This window comes from Numenius arquata, chromosome 2 (genome assembly GCF_964106895.1).
Source record: "Numenius arquata chromosome 2, bNumArq3.hap1.1, whole genome shotgun sequence".
NCBI classification, from domain to species: Eukaryota; Metazoa; Chordata; class Aves; order Charadriiformes; family Scolopacidae; genus Numenius; species Numenius arquata.
Window position 1 is genome coordinate 65661312 of NC_133577.1, and position 13234 is coordinate 65674545.

At 43.7% G+C, this 13234-nt stretch overlaps 1 protein-coding gene across 1 annotated transcript in view; it reads right to left on the reverse strand.

Moving 5' to 3' along the window:
* ERC1 (ELKS/RAB6-interacting/CAST family member 1) overlaps positions 1–9137 on the reverse strand; it is a 300150-nt gene extending 291013 nt beyond the window's left edge. The window contains exon 1 of the mRNA XM_074168034.1: positions 8952–9137. The gene's annotated coding sequence lies outside the window, so the exon portion shown is untranslated. The remainder of the gene's footprint in view (positions 1–8951) is intronic.
* Positions 9138–13234: the final 4097 nt, after the last annotated feature.

Genomic DNA, 13234 nt, shown 5'->3' on the forward strand with positions numbered 1-13234 from the left:
TCAGGGAAAAGAAATAGTTCTAGTTTACTTCCAAGGAAAATGCCATGGAATATTTCTTTCTGATAGCAGCATAACCAGAAAAGTTAAAGTTTTTCAATATTCTGACCCACACTAGCATTTTACTATGAATCTCTGAAGTACGGTCTCTTATAGAATCATTTAGGTTGGAAAAGACCCTTAAGATCATCGAGTCCAACCATGAACTTAACATTGCCAAGTCCACCGCTAAACTATGTCCCTATGCGTCTTTTAAATGCCTCCATGGATGGGGACTCAACCACTTTGCTGAGCAGCCTATTCCAGTCCTTGACAACCCTTTTGGTGAAGCAATATTTCCCAGTAGTCAATCTAAACCTCCCCTGGTGCAATTTGAGGCCATTTCCTCTCATCCTATCACTTGTTACTCAGGAGAAGAGACCAACCCCCACCTTGCTACAACCTCCTTTCAGGGAGCTGTAGAGAGCGATAAGGTCTCCCCCTCAGCCTCCTTTTCTACAGACTAAAAAACCCCAGTTCCCTCAGCTGCTCCTCATAAGACTTGTTCTCTATCTAGACCCTTCACCACCTTCTTTGGTCTTTTTTTGGACATGCTCCAGAACCTCAATGTCTTTCTTGTAGTGAGGGGCCCAAAACAGAACGCAGTATTTGAGGTGGGGCCTCACCAGTGCTGAGTACAGGGGGATGATCACAATCACAGGGGTCCTGCTGGCCACAGTATTCCTGATACAGGCCAGGATGATCACGGCCTTCTTGGCCACCTGGGCACACTGCTGGCTCATATTCAGCCAGCTACTGACCAATACCCCCAGGTCATTTTCTGCCAGGCAGCTCTCCAGCCACTCTTCCCCAGGCCTGTAGCACTGCATGGGGTTGTTGTGACCCTAGTGCAGGACCCAGCACTTGACCTTGGTAAACCTTACACCATTGGCCTCGGGCCATCGATCCAGCCTGTCCAGATCCCTTCGTTGAGCCATCCTACCCTCAAGCAGACCAACACTCCTGCCCAACTTGGTCTTGTCTGCAAGCTTACTGAGGGTACACTCGATCCCCTTGTCCATGTGGTTGATAAAGATTTTAAAGAGAACCAACCCCAATACTGAGTGGAACACCACTTGTGACAGACCACCAACTAGATTTAACTCCATTCACCACAATCTTTTGGGCCCAGCCATTCAGCCAGTTTTTCACCCACTGAAGTGTACGCCCATCCAAGTCATGAGCAGCCAGTTTCTCCGGGAGAATGCTGTGGGAAATGGTGTCAAAGGCTTTACTGAAGTCCAGGTAAACAACATCCAGAGCCTTTCCCTCATTCACTAAGCAGGTCATCTTGTCATAGATCAGGTTAGTCAAGCAGGACCTGCCTTTCATGAGCCCATGCTGGCTGGGCCTGATCACCTGATTGTCCTGTATGTGCCGCATGATGGCACTCAGGATGATCTGCTCTTCCCTAGCACTGAGATCAGGCTGACAGGCCTGTAGTGCACCAGATCCTCCTTCCAGTGAACCTATCCTATCTTCCACAAGGCCAAAATGCAGCACTGTTTCTTTCTCCTCCTCTACCGTGACCCTAAATTTAGTCACAAATAAACCATCTCTTAACCTTAAAGGATGATAGTAACCACAAAGAACACTGTCCAATTGTGACAGGAATGTATTGACCATTTTTCCTTTGCAAATTCTCCTGTAGGTTTCAAAAACCTTTGGTCCTTTCTGCCAATGCAGGAACCCTTACCTAAGATTACAGAGAAAGAGATTATAAACTGCAAGTGCTGAAAAAACAAAACCGCTGAAGCTAGTGCTAAATCATTTTTCCTCAAGGTAGCTTGCATACCTTTACACTTATGAAACAAAACTCTCTTGTTCACTGTTCACTAAAGAACAAAAACTTCCAAAGAGCATCCTATCTGCAAGCCAAATAAAAAATCCCCAAGTAAAAACTTCACATATATATCTAGAGATTGGCATGGCAGCTTTGCAGGTACAGAGACATACAATCAACTTGCTTTAGTATTAGTTGAAAATGCTATCTAGCAATTATGAAAAAGCTTGAAAGGACTATCAGAAGCATAAAAAAACTAGATGAAAATTACACAATACTGTATTTAGAAAAATTTTGAAAAAAGGACAGTTATGAACACATTTGCTGTGTGAAAATGAGGATAGGTAACAGCACATCCTGTCTGAAGTGACAGCTAAGAAAAATGTCTTCTAAAATCACAAGTAACTGTCCAAAAACAGAGACAGACATCATGAACTGTGAAAAAAGTTTATCATCTGACAGGAAACATTTAAATGTACTACAGTGCAACTTGTGGCAACTAAAATGAGTCTGTTTCATTCCAATAACCTAGTCATAACCAGTGAAAAGCAATGGAGAATTGAGCGTCCTTCAAAACAGCAAACCAGATACTGCTCCAAGAAGTACAGTGGTATCCTGAACCATACATCAATGAAAATGGTTACTCAAAGCAGCATGAAATCTGGTAACTCCTGCATCAGAACCTACCATACTGAAAGAATAGTAAAAGGAAACCTGCACGACTTCATGAAGATTTACTTGTAAGGCAGTTATGAAGTAAAAGAGGGCAGGAGTAGGTACACTAGTCTTATCAAAAGATTTGGTGGTTTTCAGTAAGAGTTGTATTCAGGAATAGTAGAAATTTAAGAAATTCTGGAGGGATCAGATTAACATCAACTTCAGGACAAAGAGTCCAATAAAATGAGATGTGTTTACCAACACTGTTACACTCAGCCCCTATATCTAGTATTTTATGTGAACCAATGGCTCAGAAAGCAGACATTCCTGGCTACTGCTGACAGAAAACAGAAGATTCATTAACACAGAGTTTTGTTAACATCTGGAGGATCTCTCTGTCATACACATATATGATGCCTTTCATACCCTCCTCCCCCCCTCCAGGACAAATATTAATACCACAGTAACCACTTCTAGGGAAGTGAACCAAATACAGAAAAACATACTGCAGAAATACAGGAAAAATCGCTGCTTCCATTTGTTAAAACAAAAAGAATTTTGGAATAACTTCTGCAGCTTTCAGCAAGTAACGTTTCCTCCAAATATCTTTTCTGCAGTTTCTGTTCAGGACAGACACTGGCTGACAGACAGCAACATTTATAGAGTTAACTCCTTAATAGCGTCACTGCCTGATAGTCAGGAATGGGGCAGTTTGATCATGAACTAGGCAGACAAGCACATCTTACAGTGACCCTTCTAGTACCTCCCATCAGCATAATGGAAGCCATATACCCAGCTTCCAGAAGAGTGAACTTTCTTGTAGCACAGATTCCTGTCTGCAGAAGGAAAGCTTTGAATGTCAGTTTTATAATAGCAATAGAAAAGTCAGCCTTTACAAGAGCCGTCTTAATCTGATAAAGCACTGTAGCAGACACATTAGACTTCATTAACAGAGGTAGCAATTGTTCACATTTTCATAATTCACACACGAATAGTTAATTGTGAATAAGTATGACCAGATTATACAGTAGAACTTGGACTCCAGAATGGGGGGGGGAAGAGGGAAGAGATATAATTCCAAAAAAAGGAACAGCTTATATTCCAATAAAACCCTGCAAGATATCTTTACCCTGGAACTCAAATAGTGGGTATGATGACAGAATAGACAAGATTCACAACAACTTGGAGGTGTGTTAACCAAGACCAAGAGAAAAGTTGAATTCCTGTTACTTTCTGGTGCACATCACAATTACAAAAGCTACAATTGCTATGTTATTTTCTATTAAAAAAATGTGGCACATCTATCTTGGGACTACATTGTAGATTTTAGGTTTGACTAGTCTTGGGAGGTAAGAAAGCTCACTCTTTTTCATGTTATTGACATGTAATGACTATTACACACAAAAAGGAGAGAAGAAAGTTTACTTTGGAAACTGTTTGCAAGCCAGCCAATTCTGGACACAAGGCACTGAACCCATGGAATTCAGGGTTGTTTATTGTTATCAAAATAGTCTTATCCTCATGGCCTTGAGAGCAAGAAAGCAAAAGGGATGAATGAAATTAAGACAGAAAGAAGACAGAAAAGTAACCGTTCATATTATGATTAATTCTCATTCCTAGATAGCCCATTAATAGATGCCCAAACACTGACATCTGTTTATATCCAATCCTTTATAAAAGTTGGTTTGTGTTTTTGAGGGTTTTTTTGTGTTTCGTTTTGTTGGGTTTTTTTAAAGTAAGTTCACCTACTTGCACATCTGCCAAGTTCACTGAAAGTAACAGTGCCTTTGTTCTGTCTCACTGAACATGAGAAGACAGGAATTGATACATTCTCCCTCATACACAGAAAGAGAGGTCTTCCCAGAAAAGTATCTCAAAAATCCCTGATAATCTTTAGGTGACTTTGACATATTAAAACCCATGTTTTGTAAAAGGCAGGCCATCAACCCCTACCCTAACATTTTGAGGAAAAACACAGCAGTCATTCGTCAAAGGAGTGACTTTTTTATAAACATAAATTGACACTCCTGTTATACACTTTATACGTTTGAAAGGTTAGCATAAATGGTACACATACAACTTAAAACACCACAGAACATGGAGACATATTGATTATCTGTCCTTTTTAGATCCTGTTTCCCATTCTTCTCTCCCATTCCTACCAGATGTCCTGCGCTACCTGCGAGTCTCTAAACAAGAGCCAGAAATATTCATGAGTTTCTTAGTTAATTTGTTTCCCACAAGTATACATTTCCTTTCACAAGGTCTACTTACTCCACAAGGAAGATATGAGTAAGATAACAGAACATGCTCTACTCTATAGCAGCTTCATTGCAAAAGCAGTTTTAACTGACATCAGGTTTTGTTTCTTGTAATTCCCATAAGTTTTCATATCAGCATAAAGGGTACGCTTTCACCACCACAACTTCATTCCTTTAGATATTTTTTCCCCAAAAATGAGACAAAACAAAAAGGCTCACTATTATTAGAAAAAATGCACGTATTTCAGCTAAATCTTTATTTATTCATATCTACAAACTATTTGTGATACACCACTTGCTTTTAAGGATTTTTTTCCTAAATCTCTGGAGGTCAGCCTCCACTCGAGGCAGAACATGAGGTGCTGTTGATATTTCTAAAGGTCTTACCTCATCTCACTTGTCAGACTAAAATCGTTCTGCTCACACTATACTAAGAGTTAACCTGGTGACTAAACTTGACTGCACAAGCAAGTTCTTTCCCTTTATCAGGTTGCTGTGTACCAACAGAAATTTTTCTGTCTTCCTCCAGAGACTGGGGCACGTATTATTTCTTAACACTGTCTGGACCTCACACTTAAAGGCCTCCAGGTGTGGCAGAAGTCTTGGACACTGTTCCAGCGCCTGTTCTCTCCAATAGCTTTAAGACTGGCAGTGTTGAATTTGTTACAGGATGATTAGCACATGGTGCAGATATATCATGGAATGTTCCCAGTTCCTGGTTCTTGTCTGGGTTTACCAGGGATTGAACCCAATGACCCATATGGTCCCTCCCTGTCATATGTTCTTAATACTGGCCTGCGGAGGCAGGCTAGAAAGATGCACCAGGATTCGTTTTCTGCAATGCATGGGAGCTGACTGTAAGTCTCTAAATTTAAAGCAGATAGGAGATACACAGCAAAAACTATCATGTGTCTTCTTCCTTTTTAAAAAAGTCCAAAACACAAAAAGCAACAGGAGTCAGAACATGCACATAAATATCCTAGTGATGAACTGATCAAAATAACTCTCATTCTTCTAATTACCTAGGAGACTGAAGACCTGTGGACATTAATTTTCTGTCATTGTATGGCTAAAGAGTTTGTAGCCTGATTTTTACAGTATCCAGTCAGTAAATACTACGTGTTTTGAATGCATGGTTGTTTCTCTCTTCCTCCCAGGTGATATGCAATCAACAACCAACTTCCCAATAGTGGAAACACAATGCTAAAAGCGATAAAGATATTTGAAAAGCCCAGAAGTACCTAGAAGCACTAGTGAATCTATGTACACAGCTAACCTAAAGTCACCACGGGTAACATCACTGTGCAAAGCAAAGCATGCTCCATCTACAGAATTTCCATCATAAAACAACTTTGCTCTCAGGGCGAAATTAACGATATTGACACAACCCACATCATAGAAAACATTGCTTTTCCTAAATCACCATTGGATTTTCTAGGATCTCATGCTCTACCACTGCCATATGGCAGCCCACTGCACGCCACAGAGTTAAACTCTTAAACAGGCAGTAATTGACAGAAACCTCATCACCCAAAGTGGTCTTACGGCAGGGTAGTCAGGTTCAAGAATGCCTATCCTTGTTTCTTAATTCTAGCAATCAGCCTGATTATTTAACAAGATGCATGCATGCATGCATCCATCCATACATTTCTGAGTAAACCACACTCAGATAAAACAAGCCAGACCTTCTAAACATACTACAGTTTTCAAGCGGCTTAGCCAGGTAACTGTTGTAACAAACCTCTCACACAAAAAAAGGCTTTTGGGGGAACGGGCTTGAAAATAGGGAGGGGTGAAGGGAGAAGGAACAACAATGGGAGAGTATCCTGCTTCACAAAATAAGGAATAATAGCAAGGAACTCACACACTGGGTACAATAGTATGGTGAAATATTTCTATTCATACAGCAACACTGATAACTGTTACCAAGAACTGAGAAAGTGGCAGATTCAGCAACAATAAACTAGGTTTCCTTCATGACCAAGATCTGCGATTCAAAAAAAAACCGTACAGGCCATTAAGTATCAAACCCGCTTTTCCGCCAGTCAGGCCATTAGCCAGATTTTAGAGATGAGAAGTTACGCAAACAGAATCTCGTAAAAGCTTGTGACAGGATCAAAGAATGCTAAGACTTACGAAAAATACAATGCTTCAATACAGCCCAGATAACAGAAACCCAAACTGAAAAGAACCTACTAACGTCCTTACAGTGATTTGATTACAGCTAAACTGATTTCCCAGAAAACGTGGAGAAAGTTAAAGTTATAACAAATATTATGATAAACTCATGTTTAACCCAGCAGTTCCCAAACTTTTTCTAGTTGCAGCCCCTCTTGCAGCTTGGTAGATTCAGATAATTCCAAATTTCTTGGTAGATTCAGATAATTCCAAATTCCAAACTCATGTTTAACCCAGCAGCTCCCAAACTTTTTCTAGCTGCAGCCCCTCTTGCAGTTTGGTAGATTCAGATAATTCCAAATTTCTGGGTGATATGGTAAAGTCACATACTTGACTATTCAGGGAAGTGCTGTTCTGCAATAGAGTTCTGAACTATGCTTCCAGAACTAAATTACATTCAGTACAACCACCTCAGTTACTTAATAATTGGTGGTTTAGTCCAAATGCTTCATTACTGGAAAAAATAAGTTATTGTACTACCAGTTCTGCTAACATTAGTGTGAGCAAGGTAGTGATTTTTCTCTTTTAATCTTACTTGATATGGCTGTAAGGGTGCTGATTCATAAGTGAGCCTGAATTGGGGCACACGTCTGAGCTGCTGCAGTTCTCAACACAAAATACCAAAATACACTTTACAGTAATGTGTCAGGCTGTAGACCGCAGTAGCTCAGGAGGAGACGTGTGTTCAGCCACCTACTGCTATATACGCAGTAACCTCCGGGAGAAAAAGAGGGCAGGCAGCTGGTAGAGGTTACTGCTGTAGATATCCTAGCTGAATTGGCCATTGTTTAAGAATCACAACCCTGCAATCCAACCAGACAACTTCTTTTAGTTACAACCTGTCAGATTTGAGGTAGCATATTATCCAGCTACAACCACCCCACATACATCAATGTGCCCCCCAAACGAGCTTGGATAAAATGCTAAACACACATTGTTCTTCAGACCAAATCTATTTCCATCCATTTACTTTTGTTCTCTTGGCTTCTGTACTGCTTTCCCCCACCACCACCTCTACAGGTGTATCTTTATACATTTTCTTCATATCTCCTGATTTCTCCCACTTCCATTGGGGTTTCACTTTAAACCATTTCACGCCGTGTTGGCACGAACCACGACGTGCACTTCCAGCGTGCAGGGAACACTCCACATTAAATAAATTATACACTTCATAACTAAGACCGAGAGTTCACGTTACAACCCAGGCAGATGTGGAAAGACAGCAATTCCCGACACACGCTTCAGGATGGCAGCAGATTCAGAAACAAAGCATCATGTCAGCTGACGCTTACTTTGTAGTAGATGTAATAAAATAAATGAAGTGCAACCACTCAGCGTTCGCAGGGAAAAAAAAAAAAAAAAAGAAAAAAGAAAATCCAACCACACCGCAAGGTCTAGGTAGAAAGACACCGGTCACCATTACCTCAGATGATGTGACTACGACAACAAAAGCCTGCACTTCCCAAGGACAGGCTAAATAAGTAGGGGCGGAAAAACACAGCACGGGAAGAGCACGAAGGACCTACTACTGTAGGAGGCAGAAGCAGACCCCACCCGGCGCACTGCCACCATCGGCAATGCCCGGCAGGACGCGGGCCCGCTCGCCCGGAGGCGGCGGCAGGCTGATGTGGCCCTCCCCGCCGGCCGGCCGGCCGGGGGCAGCCGGGGCCGGGGAGAAGGCTGCTGCCGCCGCCCAGCCCCCGGGCGGTGACAGCGTGCGCGGGGCCCGGTAGGGGCGAGGCCCCGCACCCCCCCGGCAGCCACCCCCGGCCGCGCCCGGGCGCCCCCTCTCTCCAGCCGGCCACGCAGCCCTCAGGGGAGCCGCCGCTGGACCCGCACCCACCTGAGCGCCAGCTCCCCGGCGACAGGCCCCGCCGCCGCCGCCTGCCCCGCCGCCGCAGCCCCTGCCCAGCCCGGCGACTGCCCGCAGCTACCGGCTCCCGCAGGCCCCGCCCCGCCCCGGGCTCCCCCCAGCGGCCGGTAAGAAACGTTAACCGCCCCTCCGCGACCCCCCGGCACCGAGCGAGGCCCCTCACCTGCCTGTCAGCCCGCGGGGAGGGGCTGCGCGACGGCAGGAGCGGGCGGTGCCGGCGGGGCCCCGGTGAGGTGAGGTCAGTCCAGCTCCGCGCTCGCTCTCCCCTCCGCCGCCTCTCGCGCGCGAGCTCCGCCGCTCCCTCCCGCGCCCCCGGCGCGAGACACACGCAAGCCCCGCCCCTGCTGCCGGAGCGCGACCGCCCCGCCCTTTTCTACGGCCGCGCGGCGCCCCGCCCCGTCCCGTCCCGCCCCCCGGCGCGCGCTCGCGAGCTGGGTTTCCCTCTCCCTCCTCCCCGGGGGCGTGGGCGTGGCCTCGGGCAGCCTCGGCGCTGCGTCACCGCCTACCGCGGCCGTAGGAAGTTTGACTCCTCTCCCGTGCCGTAGCCGCCGCTCCCCGCTCCCTCTCCCTCCTCCTCGCCGAGCGGGAACTGCGAACTGCCGCTGGAGGGACGGAGGCGGGCCTTCCCACCGCCTCGGCCCAGGTACTGCGGGGCACCCCACCGGCCGGGCGGGCAGGCAGGCAGCATTCCTCTTCTTTCCCTTCCCCTGGTGGTGACAGCGCCAGCCCCTCTCATCGAGCCGCCCGGCGGGCGAAGGGCGCGCTCTCCCTCAGGGGCCCGCACGCCGGGGGGAAACCGTCGGCGGTGCCGGCCCGAAGGCGGGAGGAAGGCGAGGGCAGGAAGGGAGGGGGCAGCGCCTCCTGAGGTTGGACTCGTCGCTCCGGGGCCTGCCCGCCTCCTTCCCGGTGGGTCTCCGACCGTCCCGGCCCCCGGCGAGGCTCCAGGCCCAGCCCCCTGGGCGCGGCGAGCCGGCCTTTCGAGACCCGCCCGAACGAGCGGGAAGGGGTTGGGGCAGGGGGAGGCAGCGCGACTCTCCTCGGGTTAAAATAAACCCCACCTCCTGTCAAAGCTGTGGGATTCCCGCACAGGCAGTGCCAAAGCTGGCACAGCCAGCCACGCTGCTGCCAGGCACGCTTACCTCGGGCAAAGTGCGGTGTCCCTGATAAATGCTTCTCCTTAGAAGAAGAGCAAACGGCCTGCTCAGGAATCTTTCTAGTTCGATTTTTTTTGTGTGTGTGTGTGTGTAAATAGCCAAACCCAACATTGAGTTCCTTAGCCATTAGTCCCAGGGGACACTAAAGTGAGAGGTTATAGCCAATTAGATAGATCTGTAAAGACTTTACAAGGAATGACACAGTTAATGACATAAATTATCGCTATTTAAATTAATATCTTGTTGCAGTAACTACAGTAATTCAGACCTCTCTCAGTTGACAGATCTCTCATAGCTGGCATAGAGGTCCCAATCGCCTGAACTTCCTTTTCAACTATAGAAGCACAGAATACATTTTAAACTAATTCCTGAAAAATAATATAGAGCAGCTGAGTACATGCTGTAATATACAAGCCCTTCTGTCAAGCCTAAAGTATTCCCCAAAAAGAATACTTTACATTGTTGTCTAAAAAAGCAGAAGGATGTAAATAGATACAGGCTTGCCTATGCCTGAAGCATTCTGTCAGTTTCAAATGTGAATGATTTTCCATTTAAAAATAAAGTGTCAACCTGGAGCAAAACAGAAAAACAGGGAGCTTGAGAGCCTTAGGTTTTTCGTGGTAACTTAATTAGCGTGTCAGCTTAATAGGGTCTTGCTGCCGCAAGTGTCATCTGTGCCTATAATCACAATGTTTTTTATGATCTGCAGTTTGACAGATCTCCCACAGCTCTCAAAGAATTCAGATGTTTTAAATTCCAGCCTGGATTAATTTCTTGCCAGTAATTGCATTTGGCAAAACTACAGCCTTTCTACAATTACAATTGGACAGACTGCTTTTCCCTTTAAGTCCCAAACCATTACTCTTGAGTTAAAAAGCCTGCTCTCTTTTCCTTGCAATGACTAAAGTGGCTTATACATAAATGATGTGGTTATAAATCAATCTGACAGGCTTTTAGAAAGAAGTACCCACATAAATAATTGATGATATTTGAGTAACATTTCTGCCAGGTCTAGTCTCCAGAACGAGCTTTTTTTTTTTTTTTTTTTAACTCCGCCTTTATAAATGTAAAACTAGTTCAAGAGGGGATTGTTTACTTTTTGGTTTTGTAACGATGGGGTGTTATACTGTTTCACACCTTGTAGCCGAAAAAGTTGTTTCTCTTTTCCTTCAGTTTTACCCCTTGGTGCAACAAAACAGAGCACCTTTTACTACAAACCTAGCTCATTATTTGTCGGTAATAGGGATTTTTTTTTTTATAACGTCATTGAAAGATTATTTGTGAAGGAGTACCAGTTAATCCCTTTAATGACACTTTTTCTATACAGAATTGTCGATTAATGCAAAGAAATTAAGTAATGCAATAAATTAAGTAGGATTTATATTCTTAGAAAGTAAATGTATTTCAAATTTAGAATTGTTTGGAATGATCCATTTCATAAGATGCTATTGATACTTTTTTAACTCATGAAACTTTGTGAGCCTTTTGTAAGGCAAAAGTGACGATGGGTGCTGAATGTTAAAACAGTGAACAAAATTGTGTAGGAGAGAAGTAATTCACACATAACACTGCTATTAAGGAACATGTTTGGAGGAGTAACCAGCAAAATTTGAAAAATATGCAGTCTAAAACACAGCAATGCATGTGTTAAACTAACAAATTTGGACTGGAATTAGATTTGTAATTGCTGAGGAAGCAGGGTCCTAAAACAACTTTCAATAGATATATTGATGTTCGATGAATTCATGACAACTGTATAAAGGTTGTTATGACAGAAAACTCAGCATAATTAATAAGGAGATGAGTTTCTCATCCCGTGTTCCAAATATGCAGGATAGGGTTCATTTCAGATGCTGGATGTATTCAAACATTCTTAAATAGAAGTACTCTCCCACAAATGCACTATGGTATTCTGCTAAGCTTGTATGAAGATAAGGAAGAAAGGGCTTTACACTGTGTTCATTAAAAATGTTAATTAGTAAAAAGTATAACCAGAATTAGCATTTCTGTTTAGTGCAGGGAGAGTATCGTCATCCTAGACATAGCAAAAGTAAACATAGTGCTGCCTGATAAATCTAAGGGTTAAATTATGCTTTTGCAGCCACATATATAGATTCCATTGAAATAAGTGGGACTGTTTGAAGGTATGTCAAGTCTGGCATGCTGTAACTGAGAAGAAATTGGTATAGTAGTGTTCGCATACCATGAAAGCAAATATGTTTAAACTACTGCAGATAGGTGAAACTTTCTATATTACACCTTTTTATTCTCTTGCTACAGAATGTGACCTGAATCAATACCAATAAGGTGGATGGATATGATATTGGCAAGCATCAGGGGCCACTTTTAGTCTACAACAGGCATCCAGTCTCCTGGCTTCCTGATGCATTTTGTTGTTTAACCTATAAAACACTATTATCTTTTTCTTCTGATGAAGGTAACAGAACATTACCTTGCTTTTCTCACATCATTGCTTGCCTAAAGGTATTATCAGAAATCAAAACTGAAGAGTTATATTGTCTACAGTTTTTCCACAGCAATGTTATTATCTATTTCCACTCTTTTTAAATTGTGGTATAGCGCAGGCTTGTCTTGATTAAAAACATCTGCCCCATTATACTTAAAAGCTGTACTCCTGAGCTCAGTGCTAGGTAAAGCAACATTTGCATAACAGGTTAATCAACTTATAAAGTAGTTTGGAGTTCCCAGAGGAGAGAATACTCCACAGAAATACGAAACTTTTAAAGTTTTTTGTATGTTAGAGCAATGTGAACCTTAGGTTAAATATGTGGTATTATCTTTAGTGCTTGCTAAATCACTCATCGTTACACGCTTAGCTGTTTGCTCTTGGTGGGCTCAGTGGAATCGCATTTATTGAAAGAATGTTAAAGATTTTTACTCGGCAAACCAAAGCTTCACTATGAAGGAAACTTACCATATAGAGAGGGATGAGGTTGAAGGAAAAGCCCTTTAAAAGTTCAGAGTCTGTGTTAAAGTCATATCTTAGATTGTGTGATGCTACAATTAATTTCTTGAAACAGCCATGTTCTAGCTGAGGTTTTCCCAAGTTGTGGTACTTACACAATTCATGGTATGCAAACTATTTTGAAGCGATGCAAAACCGCCTGCTTTTACCTTACATGTGAAGAGAACTGGGAACTGACATTCCTAATGCAGGATTAAGGCACGGTGCATGGTTCAAAAACCTAGTTTGTCATGACAGAGAGGAACTGATAGGATTTAGGACCAAAATCTCTTTTTGGGGCAATGGACAGTAAGGTAAAAAGGTGTG